This window comes from Ursus maritimus, unplaced genomic scaffold (genome assembly GCF_017311325.1).
Source record: "Ursus maritimus isolate PB19 unplaced genomic scaffold, ASM1731132v1 scaffold_8, whole genome shotgun sequence".
Lineage (NCBI taxonomy): Eukaryota > Metazoa > Chordata > Mammalia > Carnivora > Ursidae > Ursus > Ursus maritimus.
Window position 1 is genome coordinate 39,279,826 of NW_024426996.1, and position 12,524 is coordinate 39,292,349.

At 40.5% G+C, this 12,524-nt stretch overlaps 1 long non-coding RNA gene across 2 annotated transcripts in view; it reads right to left on the reverse strand.

Moving 5' to 3' along the window:
• Positions 1-12,524, reverse strand: part of LOC121101520 — a 212,476-nt gene that overhangs the window by 78,752 nt on the left and 121,200 nt on the right. For both annotated transcript variants that reach the window (XR_005833528.1, XR_005833529.1), the window contains exon 3: positions 6,161-6,303. This is a non-coding gene — a long non-coding RNA (uncharacterized LOC121101520). The remainder of the gene's footprint in view (positions 1-6,160; positions 6,304-12,524) is intronic.

Genomic DNA, 12,524 nt, shown 5'->3' on the forward strand with positions numbered 1-12,524 from the left:
GAAGGGGACTTTGGCCCCTAGAAGAAACAGGCTTATCACTTTCTGGAAGAGATGCCTATACTGCCCGTGGGCTTGATCCAAAGATAGTGGCAAATCAAGCAGCTATTTTCTGACATTTCATTAAAGAAAGAAAGGCAGGATTTAGAGGATCACAGTTTCCTCCCAAGAAGCATATTCACATAGGTGTGACCTCTGGAGATTTTGTGCCCCCCCCTTCCCCCGTTTGTCTGGCAAACACCTTCTCATCTTTCAAGACAGCTCAAATGACACCTGTGGGAGGCCATGTGGCTCCCTTTGGCAGTTGTTTACTCTGCCCTTTGTGTTTCCCAGCACTCTGTGCAGAACTCTCTCAAATATCACTAATCATTTTATACGGTTATCTGCTTACATATCTGAATTCAATTCCATCGAGTTCTGCTAGGGCAATGTTAGATTCAAAGGCTCCAGGGCAAGGACTCTGGCCTCTAGAAGCTACTTCCTTCTCTGGGAGACAGACAAGTATACAATTACTTACAGTTCTCGGCAACCGCAGGAGAACATACGTAGAGAGGAGATGATGGGAGGGATGGCAGGGTCATAGTTCATCTCCTTAGCCCTTAGCACAGTGTCTGGCACATAACGAGTTCCATACATGTCAGTGGAGTGGGGGGGAGGTAGAAAGAGATGAAAGCAGCGGGGGAGGAAGAGAGAGAAGGGAGGGAAGGCAACAAAAGCGCCCCAGCCCTCCCGTCACTCTGCTGTGTGCTGTCCACTCCTCCGTTACTCTACAGGTGGTATTTTCAGATCCCTGGAAGAGGTTATTTTGGAGCAGACAGTTGGTGCATCAGTCACACCTGGCACGTAATACAGACATGATAACCACCATCTGAGGGCAACGAGTCATATCTGTCCTGTGTTTAACTGTCCTCCCACTCCGAGGGGGTCTACAGAAAAGAGACTTTTGTCGCATTTGCTGAAAGCACTAGCTCTATGCTAGTTTAATTCTTGGGTTCTGCATCACTAGACCAGCAGGATCTTTTGCTCCTGCAAAAGGATTTAACTACAATTCTGGTCCCCTCAGAACCTTGTTTGCCATCCAGCTCCCCCTTTCTCTGCCAGCTTCGTCTGTGCAACCCACCTTGGGTTACTCTGGCAGCTCGAGAGCAGAATCTCATTTCAGGCCTCTGCTGTCTGCATCCCACAGCCCTCCCCGAGCAGCCTCTATTTCACGGGGGAGAGAAGGGAGGCAGCAGGATGATCAGCCGCCTCAAAAGATGAGAGTGCAAAGTATTTCTCAAATTTTCATCTTCAACGGCTGGTATCATTCAACTCCCTGGGGGGAGACTACGCCTGGTCGCTTAGCTAGCAAGATAATCTCTAGCTATCCTGCTGCCAAAGTATCAGTTACAGGTTCATTTGGGTGATGGGATCAATTGGTGTTCAGACCACGAGACAATGACACAAATTGGAGGTGGGGCAAAGGACGCCAGAGGGGACCGACCTCTATCCTGAAGTAAAGCTGAATTCTTCATATCCTTGCAAATTAAGTAACATGAAGTAACTTGATTCTAAACTGCTGGTTGTCTCACGAAGAGAAGCCCACCCGCAGCGGAAGTGAAGCAGGTATTCCTGAAGAGGCTTTTTTCTTTGAGGGCCTAATTAGAGAGCTGCTAACACTCCTGTGGCACCCCAGCTCTCCCAGTATTATGACAAGAGGAGACTGAAATAAAAATGACTTGTGTTTAAAAATCAGTGTTTTACCAGACACAAAAAGTCACATCTTGCATGATTCCACTTATATTAAATAGCTAGAAGAGGTAAATCCCTAGAGACAGAAAGCAGATCGGTGGTTGTCAGTGGTTGAGGGGAAGGAGAAATGGGGAATAACTGCTTAACATGTACAGGGTTTTCATTTGGGGGGTGGTGAAAAGGTTCTGGGATAGCTGCACAACACTGTGAATGTACTAACTGCCACTAAATCGTTCACTTTAAAATGTCTAATTTTGCGGCACCTGGGTGGTGCCGCTGGCTAAGGGTCTGACTCGTTTCGGCTCAAGTCGTGATCTCAGGGTCGTGGGATTGAGCCCCCCTACGAGCCACCCCCCCCCAACAAGCCACACTCAGGGCAGAGTCTGCTTCAGATTTTCTCTCCCTCTCCCTCTGCCCTCCTGCTCATACACTCACTCTCTCTCAAATAATAAATAAATAAATCTTTAAAATGGCTAATTTTATGCTATACGAATTTCACCTGAATAAAAATAAATAAATGTTTTCTAATCAAATGTTTTCTAATCGAAGTCCTCAGTATTTCTCATTGCTCAACCGTCTACCACTACTGGGAAATAAGGGGGATTTTATTCCCATTCCATAGTGATAAGAGGGATTAAGTAGGTCACTAAGTTCTAATACTTGTCACCTTTAGGTCTTTCTTGTGAAAAGCGTCCTATTTCCCCAGACATTCTGGGAATGTCTATAGCAGGGAAGTAACAAACCAGTGACCCCTGACTTGCTTGGCCCTTGACAATTAGCAGCAGCAGCAGTAGCAAGAGCCGCAACTGTTCACTGCAGTTACACAGTGCCAGCCAGGTCACCAGAGGTGATGGGGTGCACCTGTGTCTCCTGACCCTCCCCCCTGAGCCCGCCCCCCACACCGACCCAATTGACCCAGCTGCATTCTGGGGAGTGGCCGTCTGTGGTGCGGACAGCAGACAAAGACTGTGGATCATTCTCAGTCAGTAGGAAAATATGAAGACCTTGCTCTTGCCACATTCTTTCAGGATCAAAGAAAATCGATTTTAACAGAGTAGAAGCATCTTTGGAAGAGGCAGGTTTTCCCTTTTTTGATTCTAAGAATATATGCCTCAGCACACAGATCCAAAGCATCAGCTGGTAAGTGGAATGAGAAGCCCAAGAACTTAGGAGGAATAAAACACATTGAGAACAGAGGTGAAAAGAAACTACAAGACTGTGTCACAACGAACAATGGCTAACAAGAAGGGACTGCCCAGTCTTACCTGCCCCCCCTCAACCCATGCAGTCAGGGCCATGGACAAGGAAGCTTCCTAAGCCCTTACCCCAGCAACTTTCTGAACCATTCAGTATGTCTCACATTCTACTTCTTGACATAGCTCTAATTTTTCTGGTTTTGACCTTCTGACCTTTCTTCCAACCACGCTTTGTCTCACCACCCAGACTTAATGCTTAGCTTTGGGATTTGTTTTTCCTTGAGTAAGATCTAGACATTCCTCTGGGAATACTGCCTTTGGTGGCTTTGTGCACACTGAGCCTGACCCAGGGATGTCATCCTTCACTGTGACTCACGGAAAAGTCTCCAGTTCTGTTTTGGAGTACCCTTCCTTGTCTCAGGTGTATCTCTCAAGACTAAGACTAAAACTAAAGTTCTAATGCTAATTTCAGGCTTACAAATGGCCAGATAAGCTTCATATTAAGAAAGAATTTTTAAATACAATAAGAAAGCAAAATATATTAAATGCTTTCAAAATCCCCTAATTCTACTGCAATATGCCAATTGACTCAGTCATATATTTTCCTGTGTTGTGTAAGAAAAACCCATGTGGTCTCGTCACAAAATGTTCTGCACACCACAGAAATGACAGTATCATTTTTCTGGAAAAATTCTGAAAACACGGAAATAGCATCTCTTTCCTATGTCTGTCATGCTGTGGAATGAGCAAAATGGGGAGTGGGTTACAGAGGCGGCATCAATTTCCCTTTGATAGGAATGCTGAGACACAGCTTCAATTCTGAGCTATCTTGAGGTTAAGCAGAATGGACGGGACTGCAATGGCGTATGTGTGCAGCTCCTGTCCTCAGACACAACAGTTCCCCGTCGCCTCCATCTTCATATCCCTGCCACAGTGGTGCACTGACCACTGGCTATTCTGTTCACTGACTCTGACTTTGGGCAAGTCACTTACACTTTCTGAGCCTGCTTCTCCACTAGTAAGATGGGAAGAATAACACCTATTGTTAATTATTGTTATGGGTTAAACTGTACCCCCAAAGGTATATTGAAGTGCTAACCCTCAGCACCTCAGAAGGTGATCTTATTTGGAAAGAGGGTCATTGTCAGTGTATTTGTTAAGGTGAGATCATACTGGAGTAGGATCATGAATCTAGAATGCCTGTTGTCCTTCTAAGAAAAGGAAAGACAGCCCTGTGACTGAAGTGATGTGGCAGCAAACCTAGGAAAGCCAAGGACTGACGGCCACCACCGGAATCTATGACGGGGCAAGGAAGGGTTCCCCCCTTTATGTCTCAGAGGGAGCATGGCCCTCTCTCTCTCTTTTTTTTAGTTGTGTTCAGTTAGCCAGCACATAGTACATCATTAGTTTTTGATGTAGTAGTCAACGACTCATTAGCTGCATATAACACCCAGTGCTTCTCTTGATTTTAGACTTCTAGCCGACAGAACTGTGAGACAATACATTTCTGTTCATTCAGGCCACGCAGTTTGTGGTATTTTACTGCAGTCGCCCTAAGAACTAATACAGTGGTGGAGGTATAATTTATTTGATGTGTGTGTGTGTGCGCGCGTCTGTGTGTACACGTATGTTTTTTAAATGCAGAAGAAACACACACACAAAAAACCAAGTAGGCAAGAAGAAAATAAGGTAAATTTTCTTATAGATTTGAACTAAAGAAGTCACATGATTTTCTCTGAAGCTGACATTGCCTCTCTAAACCCACCTCCCACTATTGTCCTGTCCACTCTGGTCCAGCTCACTGGCCTCCCGGCTATGCCTGAAATATCCCACCATGTTCACTCCTTAGGGTCTTTGCATTGGCTGCATCCTTTGCCTAAGACATGCCCATGGTGAACTCCTGATTTCCTGTCTTTCCTTAACGAAGCTGACCTGGACATTCCATTTAACATTGCAATGTATTCTCCTGCCACCCAGCACTAATTCCCCCTAGCTCTTCTTTTTCTTGTTTCCATATTCTTATTGGCTTCTAATAGCCTAGTAATTAATTTATTTCTCAATTACGTGCATTATTTATTATCTGTTTCCCTCTATGTTAGAACATAAGCTCCATAGGGCGGAGAGCTTCATGTTTTGCTCATCGATGTGAACAAACACCTAAAACAGTACATAGTTCATAATAGGTACTTGACGAAGATACTTTAAAATCCATTATTTATTTTTAATTAACCACTTTATGATGCTGTACACGTGTACTGTAAAACATTAGAAAAAATTAAAAACTTTAAGTTCCTACCATCCAGTAATATCTTTCCAGTTATGACAAATCAGAATGGTTTTTATCTTTTAAGTGACTGCCTAAGGAATTCTTTTTTTTTTTTTTTTAAGATTTTATTTATTTATTTGAGAGAGAGAGAGCATGAGGGGGAAGGGTCAGAGGGAGAAGCAGACTCCCTGCTGAGCAGCGAGCCCGATGTGGGACTCGATCCTGGGACTCCAGGATCATAACCCTGAGCCAAAGGCAGTCGCTTAACCAATTGAGCCACTCAGGCGCCCCGAGGAATTCTGTCTCTTAAGAAAAAATGGTATGGATAACATCCACCTTACAAGACTTGGTACATGGATTAAATGAAATAATGTATCCAAACACTTAATATAATGCTTGCCATAACAACTCATACAGGTATTTTCTTTCCTTTGATCTTGTCTTTAACTTTCATCCTTCTAAAAAGTAGCAGATACTTGTAGACAAGAGAAAGGTATAATGTTGTTCTTATAGGGGAGGCAGGTGGGGAAGATCTCCCACACCTGGCACTCAAGATGGAGTCCCCAAATTCATAGTACCAAGTTCTACGGCCTAAATGCCCTATGAGACACAAGGCCACTAATTATTCCATAGAATTTTATAACAGTAACAAAACAATAAACAATGATAATTACATTTTTATATTACATCCTCCCATTTGCAAAAGCTTTTCATATTAATTTTTTTATACAGATGAAAGAAAGGGGCTTAAAGAATTTAAGTGACATGGCCAAGTTTATACAGCTGCTAAGAAGAAGAGCTGAGAATTAAATCTAGAATTAGAAGGTCATCAGCAACAAGGATCTCTTAACTTGACTGTGAAATGCATACTATCCATTTCTAGAGTCCCACTCACAATAAATAAAACGTTCTTTAGTACTTTCTCCGTAAGCTACTTCCCTCCCCATCCTGTAACAAACAAACGACTTACCTATCTTAACAGCCACACGTCCTTTCCTTGCTGGGTAACTTTCCACCAAAAATTTTCCTCTTATAAAAAGGAGATCAGTGGTTAAGCGTGCCAGGAAATGGAGTACATTGCTGAGAAAACCTAGGAATCACTGTTCTTGTGAACTGTTGAGAAAAAACAAAACATTAAGAGCTTTAGATCTTCAGTCCTCTTGGGAAGCCTTCAAAATGAATCTTTTCTATTCTGGCAGAAGTCAGTACAAAAGAGTGGTGGTTTTTTGTTTTGGTTTGTTTGGGTTTTTTTGTTGAGGTTTTAAATTAGGTTTAATAAAATTAAACTTGCATTCCTTAGCCTAAATTTATTCTAGGGCCTTAAAAGCATTTATTATGAATTGTTTCTACTTTTGAAGGGACTGAGAGAATCATGTCCATGAATACCAATGCTCCCGATCCTTACATACAGAATTATCACATTTGTTTTTCATGGTACTTTAGCTAAAATTCAAGGAGCTAGAAGACACAAATTCAACCTAGCAGACTTTGTAATCATTAGGTTGTTTCCTCCCCCGGAGGTAGTAAGGCACCTTTTTATTCAAATACCAATCACAGAGTTAATTAGGTTAATGGGCTCCCTGTGGGTAGGGCAGGCACCATCTCTTCTAAACATGTCAGGATGAAAACCGTCACAGTCATTGTAGATTTTAACTGGAATGGATGTGGGAAATGTCCAGGAGACAATCCCTGATTCAAATATGCCTTTTGCATAGCTAAGAAGACAACATTCTGGGGCAATGATACAGAAAGAAATCTCTTCACATCTCAGGATGACAATGGGTGTCTGACCCTGACGAGGAGTTGACTGTATGGGCTTAGAGAAGGATTCCCAGCTCTGGCTACAAGGGGCTAGCTTGTATCAGAGCAACTTGCCAACGAACAAAACTAGAAAAGCTGGGTAAGTATTTAAAAAGCTGTTGAAAGGCATTGGAGTGCTACACCAGGGTAGCCAGGACAGGAGAGGACAAGATCTTAGGGAGAAGAAAAACAAAACTGAGACAAATCATTATACCGCTTTTCCTTTCAAGCCATCTACTTATCTTCGGGCACCTGGGTGGCTCAGTCGGTTAAGCATCCAACTCTTCATTTTGGCTCAGGTCATGATCCCAGGGTTGTGAGATTGAGCTCTGCACTGGGCTCCATGCTGCGCATGGAGCCTGCTTAAGATTCTCTTTCTCCCACTGCCCCACCCTTCCCCCCCTCTTCTCTCTCTCTCAAAAAAAAAAAAAAAAAAAAAAAAAAAGACCTCTACTGATCTTTAAGAGGCACAGGGCAAACTGCTGAGAAGCCGAGCAGAAAGCAGCTGCTTATAGGCACCTAAAGTGAGCAGACCAAAAAATACCAGAGCTGAGTATCAAATCAGTTTGGTCCCTCATTGGACTAAGAAGGTCTGCCCTATTCTAACTGCCTATCAGAAGCAAAAGTAAGCCCCATCGAGGAAGGTACCACCATCTACAGTATCTGTGGCTCTTTATACAAAATGTCCTGCATTTCATCAACAATATCTGGCATACCAGGGCATAGGTTCAAGAAAGAAACAGACAATGAAAACAGGACCCAGAGGTGACAAGTCATAGAATATGGTCTTTAAAATAATTGTGATGTGTATGTTCGAAATTATAAAGTTTATAAAATATTTTAACACATCTCTCAGTAAGTCACAGAACAAGCAAAAAAAAAAAAAAAAAGACAAAGAAAAAGGATACCCAGGATTTGAGTAACACAATTCACAAACAGCCTCAGTAACCTATGTGGATTAGGTTGTACCCAACAACTGTGACTACATATTCTTTTAAGGTACGCATGAAACATTTATAGAAATTAACCACATGTGGGTCATAAAGTAAGTTTCAAGAAATTTCAACAAATAAAAACCATATGTACTTTTTTGAACGTACTATTCTGAAATAATATAGACTCAGGAAATATCAAAAATTTAACTTTTTAAAGCAAAATGTAATTTACATACAGTAAAATAAGCTACTTCTAAGTGTAGAATTTGATACATTTTGATAAAGGAATATAATTGGGTAACCAGCAACGAAATAAAAATATAGCGCATTTGCATCACTCCAGGAAGTCCCCTCGCGCCCCTTTTTGTGAACTGCCATAACCCAAAGGCAATCACTGTTCTCGTTTCTGTATTTCTATTACCACAGATACGTTCCGAACTTCATACAAATGGGCTCATACAGAAAGTACTCTTTCTTATGAAAATACCACAACTTACAATATATTCTCCTATGAATGGACATTTGGTAGTTTCCATTTTAGAGCTATTATGAATAACACTGCTATAAATGTTCTTGTATAAACCTTTTTGTGAGCATGTATTTCCATTTCTCTAGGATAAACACCTAAGAATGGAACAGCTAGGGTACAGAGTTGATCAATGTTTAACTTTATAAGAAACTGCCAAACATTCTTCCAAAATGGCTATATCCTTTATACTCCCATCAGCCACACACAGGAGTGCCAGCTTACACAGCCTCACTGACACTTGGTGTTGGCAGACTTTCAATTTGAGCCATTCTAGTGTGAGGTTTTGATTTGCAACTCCCTGGTAACTAATAGTTGTCACTTTTTAAATATCTTCTTTTATGCAGTGTCTGTCCTAAGACTTTTGCCCATTTTTTAAACTGTAGTTCTTACATTATTGATTTACCGGAGTTCTTTTACAGAACTGATACCCGTTCTTTGTCAGATATATGTATTACACATATTTTCTCCCAGTCTGTGGTTTTCCTTTACAGTTTCTGTCTTTTTGATGATCAGAAGTTTTTAATGTTGATGATCGGAAGTTTTTAATGTTGATGCACTCCAATTTATCATTTTTTCTTTTAGTGCTTTCAGTGTCCTCTAACAATCTTTGCTTAAAGCCTACCTAAAAGCCTAAAACATATTCTCCAGGAGTTCTGTAGTTTTAGCTTTAGGATCTATCTCAAACTGATTTTTGTTTGTGGCATAATGCAAAGGCCACAGGTTGATCTCCCAGGTTAATTTTCCTCCCACTCATTCTAGTAACATTTGTTGAAAAGGCTTTCCCTCCCGAATTAAATTGTCATACCACCCTCATCAATTAATTAACATACGGCACAGTATGTTTTCAATTAAGCTACAAATCAATATATAAGTGATAACCAGAGTCCTCAAATTTTGAGGACTAAATAACCAATGGGTCAGAGAAGAAATCACAATGGTAATTAGAAAAAATTTTTGACCTAAGTAATAGTGAAATGATAAATTAAAAAATGGTGAAATGTAGCCACGGTTATACTTAAAAAGTTTAGAAAGCAATCACTTATATATCTATCTCAAGGAATTAGAGAAAGAACAGAGATAAATCCAAAGAAAGAAGGAGGAGGTAAATAATAAAAAATAAGAGCAGAAATCAGTGAACTTTAGAAAAAGTAAAGAAAAGTTATTCAAGGCAAAAAGTTGGTTCTTTGAAAGAGACTAGTAATACTAGTAAATCCTTCAGCAAGCTCAAGAGCCAAAGCTGCTCATTCTCAGCTCTATTACCTGAGTCTTCTTCCCACAATGCTATTTTAGACAGTCTCCTCAGTTCCTCTGTTGTTGTTGCCAAAGACAAGCAAAGGGTCTATTTTGCTCATGAAAGTTTTGCTTTTATTTTTTTTACAGAGAAACAGCTACAGAATAACAGAAATAAATAGGGGGACACTGCAAAGTCCCCAGAATCTCAAATATGAGCTCTCTGCCAGCACCCTTATGAGGTCAAAACAACATTGACCTAATATCTAATAAGACATCGGTCTCCAAGATGTGAAACTATCAATAAAACTACTTAAAATATTGATTTACATCCACTAGTATTAGGAGTGAACTACATTCTTAGTGCATATTCTGCCTTAAAAAGGGCGACTAACAACACAAAAAAGCCAATGTGATTAGCAAGACATCTTAAAATTAAGTCTCCAGCCCTACGACTCAGCAATTGCACTAGTAGGTATTTACCTAAAGGATAAAAAAATACTGATTTGAAGGGGCACATGCACCCCAATGTTTATAGAAGCATTATTAACAATAGCCAAATTAGCAAAAAGCCCAAATGTCCATCGACTGATGAATGCATAAAGAGGTGGTACACACACACACACACACACACACACACACACACACACACTGGAATATTACTCAGCCACCAAAAAGAATGAATCTTGCCATCTCCCATGACATGGTTGGAGCTAGAGATATATGCTAAGCGAGATAACTCAGAGAAAGACATATACCATATGATTTCATTCATACGTCCAATTTAAGAAACAAAACAGATGAACATAGAGGAAGAGGAAAAACCAGAGAAGGAAGCAAACCATAAGAGACTCTTAACTACAGAGAACAAGATGAGGGTTGCTGGAGGGAGATGGGCAGGGGATGGGCTAAATGCGCGATGGGGATTAAGGAGGCACTTGTTGTGATGAGCACTGGGTGATGTATGGAAGTGATGAATCATTAAATTCTACACCTGAAGCCAATATTACTCTACATGTTAACCAACTAGAGTTTAAATTAAAACTTGAAATAAGAAAAATACAATAACGAAATTATATTAAGTCTCCAGGATGTGAATATAAATCTCTATATATTTTTCACTGATGCAGACACTGTGATAGTCAACACAATACACAGTAATAAGTATTTTCAAACAAGAGATAAAAAGCCGCACACCATCTGTAAAATATTCTGCCTCTGTGAAAAATGATTTAAATAATATCCCAAAATCAACCACTTGCATTAGTAATTCACTGATAATTACATAATGCACAGATAAAATATGGCAATCAAATTCATTCCTTAGCCAACAGTTAAAGAAAATGTTGGTGGAGAGCTGAGGAAATACATATTCAAAAATTACTCATCATGCAAAATTTATCATACTGTTCAATGAAAGTACACATTCCTGTCTCAATAATGAAATACATAAAGAACTACCTGTTTTAGTGAACCACTAAAGAAAGGAGTACCAAGGAAGAATTACATGTTCTAAGAATAAATGACTTCTTTAATAAACACAATGTTTTATGGAGCACATATACGCACTGAGTGGAGTGCAGAAAGGAGCCCCGGAAAAGTTAATGCCACACAAGAATGTACTCACTGCCTCGCTCACGGGCAAGCTATTACTGAAAAGAAGTTGACTCTACAGGAGCACCAAGAATGTCACTGGCATCGCTAATTTAGTAGAGTCATTATAAAACCCTGTAATAACATGGGAGGTGATCGTGACAATTTTTCACACTGGAGGCACAGTGGGTGCTCGGTTATTGTCATACCCCTGCACCAAGAAGAGTTGTCAAATTTTAAGTCGCCTCACATTTTTTCTTTTACAAGTAGACAAGTGTTCTAAAATCCCATGACTGCTTCAGGGATGCCAACCATCAGGTATACACTTCAGAAGAGATATTTTTGAGGTAAAAAAATAAGCATGTTTAATATTTTTTCAAAAATAGCAATTCTGCTCAGAGCCAGTTGTTATTTACTTTTCTGATAAAGTTGATGCTTTGACAATCAGCGATAATTACTTTTCAAGGAAATTCATTCTACGGAAATAATATTTTGAAAATAAGTGTTTGAAGAGGTTTTTATCAAGTGATTCTGTTGTTGTTGAAAATGACAAAAGCATCACCTAGAGCAGTCATCCTTGAATTCTCTCGTTCTTACAATTCCCACAACTAATGTCAGCAAATCCTGCTTGATCTATCTTCCAAATATGTCAAGAACACAATCACTTCTCACTGTCTACAGCGTTACCATGCTAGTCCCAACCAAAATCATCTCATCCCAGATTAACAATACAGCTTCCCAGAGGACCTCCTTGCAAATACTCCTCGCCCAACTCCTACACCACACCACTGTCCCCAGCAGCCAGTCACCTTATTAACACCTAAGTCAAATCACACGACTCATTTGCCCCAAGCCATCTAATGATTTCCTATATGCCTCAGCATAAAAGCCAAATTCCCTACAATGGCCTACAAGTCATTACATGATTTCATCATTACCTCACTGACATCATTTCCTAGTACCCTTGTCTTGATGTACTCTACTCAAGTCCCAGTGGTGCTATGCCTCAGAGGCCAGGCACACTTTGCCTCAGGGCTTTCCACTGGCTGTTCCCTTTGCCTGGAATATGTCCCCAGATATCTTCCCTCAGTTCCTTCAAGTCTTTACTTAAAGATCACTTTTCCACACGGCCTTCCCTGGCCGCCCTATCTAAAATAGCAACAACTCCCAACACTCCCCATTCCCCTTCTTTGCTTTATTTTTCTCTTAAATGCTTCTCACCATCTAACATATTTTAACTATACTTG